Here is an 8,476-nt window from a genome sequence, read left to right on the forward strand (position 1 = left end):
TGGCTGGGGGGTCTCTGCAGGGGGAAGGAATGAGCGAGGGAGGTCTGAGAGGTGCTGGCGGGGGGGTTCTGCAAGGGGCGGTGATCAGCAGGAGGGATCTTAGGTCGGGTGTGCTTGATGGCACGCGCAAGTCGCACGTGGGAAGGATTATGCAGCCCAAACACTTTAACCACCCCAATACCCCTGGGGTTCAAACTGGGATTGAGTCTTTTCCCAGCTGTCATGGTACAATTCCCCATTCTGAACCTTAGCGTCCAAAAGATGGGGTACCAGTATGAATTCCTCTAAGCTTAGTTACCAGCTTAGTACTTGTAGCGCTGCCACCAACCAGGAATTCCAGTGCCTGTATACTTTGGTCCCCCCAAAACCTTGCCTGGGGACCCCCAAGACCCAGTCCCTCTGAATCTCAACACAAGGAAAGTAAACCCTTTCCCCCACCGTTGCCTCTCCCAGGCTTCCTCTCCCTGGGTTACCCTGGAAGATCACTGTGATTCAAATCCCTTGAATCACAAAACAGAGAGGACAATTCACCTTCTTCCCTCCTTCTCTTTCCCCCTGCCAGACTCTTCCTAAGAGAAAGTAATCCTGGCACAGAGAGAAATTAGCCTTTCTCTCCTACTTCCCTCCTTTCTCCCCACCAATTCCCTGGTGAATCCAGACCCAGTCCCCTGGGGTCACATCAGAATAAAAAAACAATTAGGTTCTTAAACAAGAAAAGCTTTTAATTAAAGAAAGAAAAAACAGTGAAAATTATCTTTGTAAATTTAAGATGGAATAGGTATAGGTTTTTTAAGCTATCGGCACTGGGAATACCCTCCCAGCCTAAGTGTTCAAGTACAAATTAAAATCCTTTCAGCAAAAATACAAATTTGAACTCCTTTCAGCCAAATACACAATTAAACTCCTTTCACCCAAAGGCACATTTGCAAATAAAGAAAACGACCACAAGCCTAACTTGCTTTTTCTACCTGGTACTCACTAGTCTGAACTTATAAGAGCCTGTATTGGAGAGATTGGAGAGAAACCTGGTTGCGCATCTGGTCCCTCTGAGCCCCCAGAGTGAACAACCACCAAAACTAACAGCACAGCTCAAAAACTTCCCTCCCTCAAGATTTGAAAGTATCCTGTCCTCTGATTGGTCCTCTGGTCAGGTGACAGCCAGGCTCACTGTTCTTGTTAACCCTTTACAGTCAAAGAGACATAAAGTACTTCTATGCTATTAACTTTTTTTTTCTGTTTATGACACCAGCATTCTGGGCTGTGATTCGGGTTCTCTTGGTTAAGAGCCCCCCCTCTTGGCTTTTGGCCAGCTTTGCGTTTGGGCAGCCGCTCCCCACCTGTTGGCCCAGATTCAACACCTCTGTCATCCCCACCTTATACTTTTCAGCTTTTACGGTCAGTCCTGCCTCCTTGAGGCAGCCCAGCCCCCTCTTCACCTGGGACACCTGTTCCTCCCAGGTCTGGCTAAAGACAGACATGTCATAGTATGCCAGGGCCATGTTCTCCATTCCCCTCAGCTTGTCTAGAATCTCCCCAGGCCTAGGGATGGGGTAGGCATTGGACACTGTGATGGCTTTAAGCTTTCGATAGTCCCCACTAAACCAGATCATCCTGTCTCCCTTGGGGATCAGCCCCACGGATGAGGCCCATGGGCTGTAAAATGGCTGGATCACATTTAAAGGCAGCATATCCTTGACCTCTCTTTTCAGCTTCTGGGCTGCTTTCCCAGTGACTCTGAACAGGGAACACCTGATAGGGAGATTGGGTCCCACCTCAGGTAAGAGATCCCACAGGGGGTCTTCCCCTTTCTCCTTCCAATCCTCCCCTTCCAGGTTCAGGGGTCCCTTCACTCTCCTCCCGTCCAGCAGCTCGAAAGGGAAGAACCCTGTGGATTCCTGGGACATCACCAGCTCCCTCTCGATTCCCCCCAGTTCTACTCCCATTGGGGAGCCCATTCCCAGTATAGGAATCCCTTCTCCCTCAGGACTCTGTCTCTGCAGCCTTCCCCAAGGGGGTTTCAGCGCTGTGGCCAGCAAGTTCCCTCAGCTTCCCCAAAGAGGGATACCTCTACAGATCACTCCAATGGTTGGGAGGGGACTGGGGAGTTGCTGTAAAAGCAGAGGCGGGTCGCTGGCTTCCCTCGCCAGCTCTGCCAGGGTACTGGGGACTGGCCGTTCCTGTGGGAGCAGGGCACTGGGTTCCCTTCCAGGCTCTGCGAGGGGACTGGGGAGTGGCCATTCCTGTGGGGGCAGGGTGCTTCCCTTCCTCCCCAGCTCTGCGAGAGGACTGGGGAGAGCCGGTTCCAGCGGGGGTGGGGCGCTTCCTTCCTTTCACAGCTCTGCAAGGGGACCGAGGAGCGGGTGTCTCAGCGGAGGCGGGGCACTGACTTCCCTCCCCTGCTCTGCAATGGGACTGGGTAGCAGCTGTTTGAGCGGGAGCGGGGCACTGGGTTTCCTCCCCAGCTCTGCCAATGGACTGGGGAGTGGCCGTTCCTGCGGGGGCAGGGCGCTGGGTTTCCTCCTCAGGTCTGCGAGAAGACTGGGCAGCGGCCGTTCCTGCGGGAGCCGGGCACTGGGTTCCCCTCCCAGCTCTGTCACGGGACTGGGGATCGGCCGTTCCAGCAGGGGTAGGGAGCTGGTTTCCCTCCCCGGCTCTGCTGGGGGACTGGGGCGTGGCCATTCCAGCGGGAGTGGGGCGCTGGGTTCCCTTCCAGCTCTGCGAGGGGATTGGGGATCGGCCGTTCCAGTGGGGGCAGGGCACTGCCTTCCCTCCCCAGCTCAGCGAGGGGAATGTGGAGATCCATTCCTGCGGGGGTGGGGCACTGGGTTCTCTCCCCAGCTCTGCCAGAGGACTGCAGAGTGGCCGTTCCTAGGGGGGGCGGGGCGCTGCCTTCCCTGCCCACCTCTGTGCAGGGACTGGGCAGCCGCCATCCCAGCATGGGCGGGGCGCTGCCTTCCCTCCCCAGCTCTGCCAGGAGACTGGGGAATCGGCAGTTCATGCCAGGGCGGAGTGCTGCCTTCCCTCCCCACTTCTGCAAGGGGACTGTGCGGCACCATTCCAGTGGAGGCGGGATGCTGGGTTCCCTCCCCAGCTCTGCGAGGGAACTGATGGTCCTCCATTCCAGGGCGAGCAGGATGCAGCTTTCATTTCCCAGCTCTGTGAGAGGACTGGGGAGTGGTCGTTCCTGCGGGGGCGGAGCCCTGGGTTCCCTCCCTACCTCTGCTAGGGGACTGTGGAGCATTCGATCCTGCAGAGGCGGGCGCTGGGTTTGCTCTCAGCTCTGCGAGGGGAGTGGGGAGCAGCCGTTCCTGGGTGGGTGGGGCACTGGATTCCCCCCCAGTTCTGCGAAGGGAGTGTGGAGCGGTTGTTCCTTTGAGGTGGGGGAGCTGCCTCCCCTCCCCAGTTCTGTGAGGGGACTGGGAAGCGGACATTCAAGCGTGGGAGGGGCGCTGGGTTCCCTAACTGGATCTGGGAGGGGACTGGGGAGAGACCGTTCTGCGGGGGCCGGTCACTGCCTTCCCTCCCCAGTTCTGTGAGGGGACTTGAGAGCGGCCGTTCCTGTGGGGGTGGGGCGCTGGGTTCCCTCCCGAGCTCTACAAAGGAATTGGAGAGTGGCCGTTCCAGCAGGGGTGGGGTGCTGCCTTTCCTCCCCAGCTCTGCCAGGAGACTGGGGAGCGGCCGTTCCTGTGGGGACGGGGTGCTGTGTTCCCTTCCCAGCTCTGCAAGGGAATTGGGGAGCGGCCTTCCTGCGGGGGCGGGGCACTGTGTTGCCTCTCCACTTCTGCCTGGAGACTGGTGAGCACCCTTCCTACGGGGTCGGGGCACTGCCTTCCCTCCCGAGCTCTGCGAGGGGACTGGAGAACGGCCGTTCCTGCGGGGCGCATTGCTGCCTTCCCACCCAAGTTCTGCGACGGGACTGTGGCGCCGCCATTCCAGCAGGGGTGGGGCACTGCTTTTTCTACCCAGCTCTGCAAGGGGACGGGGGAGTAGCCAGTCCTGCAGGTGAAGCGCACTGGATTCCCTCCCAGCTGTGCGGACTAGGGAGCGGCCATTCCTGCAGGAGCGGAGTGCTGGGTTCCCTCCCCACCTCTGCAAGGGGATTGGGGAGCGGCCATTCCTGTGGGGGCAGGGCACTGGGTTCCCTCCCCTGCTCTGCCAGGAAACTGGGGAACAGCCATTCCTCCGGGTGCGGGGCGCTCCCTTCCCTCCCCAGCTCTGCCAGGGGACTGAGGAGCATCCTTTCCTGCTGGGACGGAGTGCTGGGTTTCATCCCCAGCTCTGCGAGGGGATTGGGGAGCAGCCGTTCCAGCAGGGATGGGGCACTGGGTTCCCTCACCAAGTCTGCGAGGGGACTGGGGAGCGGCTGTTCCTGGGTGGGTGGGGCGCTGGATTCCCATCCAGTTCTGCAAAGGGAGTGGGAATCGGCTGTTCCTTCAGGGTTGGGGTGCTGCCTCCCCTCCCCAGCTCTGCGAGGGAACTGGGGAGCGGCCGTTAATGCCGGGGTGGAGAGCTGGGTTCCCTCCCCAGTTCTGTGAGGGGACTGTGGAGTGACCATTCCAGTGGGGGATGGGTGCTGCGTTCCCTCCCCGGCTCTTGCAGGGTACTGGGGAGCGGCTGTTCCTGCGAGGGCGGGGCACTGGTTTCCCTTCTCAGCTCTGCGAGGGGACTGGGAACAGCCATTCCAGCGGGGGTGGGATGCTCCCTTTCCTCCCCAGCTCTGCGAGAGGAATGAGGAACGGCCGTTCCTGCGGGTGCGGGGCCCTGGATTCCCTCCCCAGCTCTGCAAGGGGACTGGGGAGCGGCAGTTCAAGAGGGGGTGGGGCACTGGGTTCCCTTCCCAGCTCTGTGAGGGGACTGGGGTGCGGCCTTTCCTGCTGGGACGGGGTGATGCCTCCCCTCCCCAGCCCTGTGAGGGGACTGGGCAGCAGTCATTCCTGCGGAGGATGGGCACTGTGTTGCCTTCCCAGCTCTGCCGGGGGACTGGAGTGCGCCATTCCTGTGGGGGTGTGATGCTAGGTTCCCTCCCCAGCTCTGCCAGGTTACTGGGGTGCGCCTATTCCAGCAGGGGCCGGGCACTGCCTCCCCTCCCCAGTTCTGCGAGGGGACTGGTGAGCTGTTGTTCCTGCGGAGTGGGGCGCTGTCTTCCCTCCCCAGCTCTATGAGGGGACTGGGCAACAGCTGTTTCTGCGGGGGTGGGGCGCTGCCTTCCCTCCCCGCTTCTGCCAGGGAACTGGGGAGTGTGAAAGTAGAATGAATTGTGAAAATAGAAAGGATTAAAGAAATGATGTCTGTACCTTTAAGCAAAATTGATGGAATGCTGCAATCCAGATGTCAGGAATACATACATTAACATAGAACAATTGCACCGTTTAAGGGCAATTGGTGAAGTATTAGCCTTAGATCGATAAGAGTTAGTAAGGAAGTAGGATATGCATGCTGTGCCCCAGCTGAATTTTACTGTTTTGCTTTCTTTGTCCCTTTCTCTAATTCCCGCTCTTTTATCTGTATAAATAAGATAGTTTGTGTCTTGCATGGTGCTCACTTTATCAGGGTGTTGTTAGCAGAGCGCTGTGCTAATAAAACAGAGTGGTCTGACAAACTGTGAGTCCTGAGTCTAACTTTGACAATTTGGAGGTTCCACCGAGATAGCAACCGTCTTCACTGGGGCCGTTTGATTCCTGACCGTTTTTGTAGGATGACCATGGCAGCCGGCACCTGGGCATTTGGCCCGAGCGATCCTCCACTAGAGTGGAAAGGCGCACGACCACAGTGAAGTCTACGCCATTGAACCTGTTGGTTCCCACTCTGTTCTGTTAGGGATCCCGGGATCAGGAAGCTGGTCAGGTAATTATTTCTGTGTTTTGTCCAGACTGAGGACTGTCCTGTCGCTGTGTCTATCCATCCTCTTGTGGAGTGTTTGAGTCTGGGTGCCCTCTCTGTCTGGGGATCAGCCGACCAAGGGGTTCTTGTCCTCGCGGTCTGAGTGAGTGGAATCTGCACAATCGCAGCCGCACCACACTTTGGGTGAAACCCCTGGTGTGAAAGCAAGGGCAATTGAGGCAGTAGCCTGTGGGCTCCTTTTGTGTGTTGCAGCGAGCATCGCTCTGATGAACCTGAATTTCCTTCTTGTGTGATTGGTGTGTGAAGTCCTCCTGTATTGGTAACCAGACGTCTAAGTAGGGACAGTTCCCTAAATGAATGCTGGCTCATTTTATGTATTTAGGATGGGTCCCGGCTCCTGTAAAAAGGGTCCAGACTCCCATAAATTCCTGGAAAAATGGTCTAGGCTGACTCAGGGGGATCCCAAAACTCAGTGGCCACTGTTAAAATCTTGGAACAAAGACTGAGCGGACGTCTTAAAAGACAAACTCGGCCAACCTAAAACTAAATTGGCTAAAGGAGAGGTTAATTGTTTCATGCAGTGTTGGCAAGAGGCAAATCGTAGGTGGACAAAATCAAAACTTGCCTTTCTCAATTATTCAAATAATAAGTTAAAAGCTTTATTAAAAGCCTCCTCTCCCACCACCAGTCCGAGCGCTCCCCTTTACCCCGTTCTCCAAACCCCGGATCAATCCAACCCCCTTCACACTCCCATCTCATTGTAAAAAGGACAAAAAGCCCCTTGTTCTGTTCCCCTTTGTTGTCTGCCTCAAAAACTGATTCTTTACTGTTCCACTACCAATTCAGCAAGGAGGGTGGGGTCCTCAACTAGCCCCCACCCTTCCTGGTCCCTTTCCTTGAACATTTCTTTCAAAATTGTGAAATGACCACAATATCACTCACAAACGGTTCATTGGAAAAAGCAGGATAGGGCCCAGACAAGCAGGCAAGCAACAGATAAAGAAACAGGTTGAAAGCCCTAAGAGAATAGTGTCAGGAGTAAAAAAAAACAGTAAGTGCAGGTATGAACCCCTGGAACAATACTTAAAATGGTGAAATCTGAGGTGATAAAGGTGTCATTTTGGGACATAAACAAGTATTTAAGAAAAGAGAGTGAAAAGTTAACTCTACAGAGGCTGGAGAGAATTAAGCAGTTAAACTTTGTGAAAATGTTTAAAAGGACCATATTAAAGAGAGAGAATTCTTGGTTTCTTTGCAGCCATTCTGAAGGGAAAATGGGCCCTTTTCCAGAAGAATGACTGTAAATAATCCAAATATATATACAGCTATGTAAAAACAAAGCAGTGTAAAGGAATGTTAAGGAAAAGAAAATGTGTATGTATCTATTTGTCTGTGAAAATATGTAAAGTTCTAAGAATCTAAATCAGCACATCTGGTTTGTAAAACTCCTGTTTTGTAGGTGTAAGATAAATTGATTTTGTTTTTGTTTTTAATGCCACTACAAATTCATTTGACTCTTTAATTAAAAATTGCAAAACTGACAGACCTTTTTGCAAGACACTGGTAATTAGTGTTGTTTGGCTTTGGGATTTAGCATTTAACCCTTAAGGGGTAACTTGATTCTTCACAAAATTAAAATGTTTTTAAATAAAGACCAAGTCATGGCTGCAATAGGGCAGTCAGAATCAGGAGAATTGGTAGAGATTCTAGAGTCTTTTTGTTTGTTTGGAGTTTTTTTTTTGGTAACAATAGCAGATAAAAGCTGTCATGAAAGAATAAGAAATTAACAGTGACCCTCTGAAGCAACAGCAGAGGTGAGGTGCACAAAACAAAAAGAAGCAACGTTAAAAACACTGAGCCTTAAAATGGCTCTGTGTAATCAGACTGTCACTTTGATAAGGGTACATGAAAACTCTGTAAGAACAAAAGAAAAAGTTACACTTTATGTAAAAATTAATATGGCTAATGTTTTTAAAAAGTTATAGTATAGAAGGAATGTGCATTTTCCCTAGGACATGTGCAGTGTATATTTTAGAAAGGGGTAAAAAAAATGCAAATGAAACGTGCTTCTGAATTAAAATCCTATTAGGGCTCCAAAAAGAGCCGCAATAGGCTGTGTTTTCTTTTTCAGATCCCTGTGTATTAAGACAGAGTCTCTGAGCTCTGCTGATGGCTTTGAATCCAAAAGCCAAGCCTGTGTTGATGCAAATTACCAAACTGATAAAGAAAGATGAGAACTGCCAGCACAAAAGCAGCTGCAAATAAAGAACATATCTGGTGAGAAAACAAATTGCCTACATAAAAGGCATGGTATAACAAGATACCTTTAATAGATTTGATGCTAATGTTACTGTTAATATTAAACATTAAAATAACTTTAATGTTAGTAAGTACTCCTGTAACAACTTGTAGTGTGTATGATTTTTGAAAAAATCCTTTAAAGTAATATGGTGATGATGCTTCTCAGCTATTACCTGTGAATAAACTTAAAGCTTAACACAGCAGGAAAAACATTACAAACTTGGTCTGCTGTATAAGAGGAAAAACTGGAGGTACACCACCTCATAAATTTAGTAACTAAATGTGGTATCTCATGCGGAGCAAAGAAAATTCACACAGTCAACACAGCTGCAAA

This window comes from Gopherus evgoodei, unplaced genomic scaffold (assembly GCF_007399415.2).
Source record: "Gopherus evgoodei ecotype Sinaloan lineage unplaced genomic scaffold, rGopEvg1_v1.p scaffold_184_arrow_ctg1, whole genome shotgun sequence".
NCBI lineage: Eukaryota > Metazoa > Chordata > Testudines > Testudinidae > Gopherus > Gopherus evgoodei.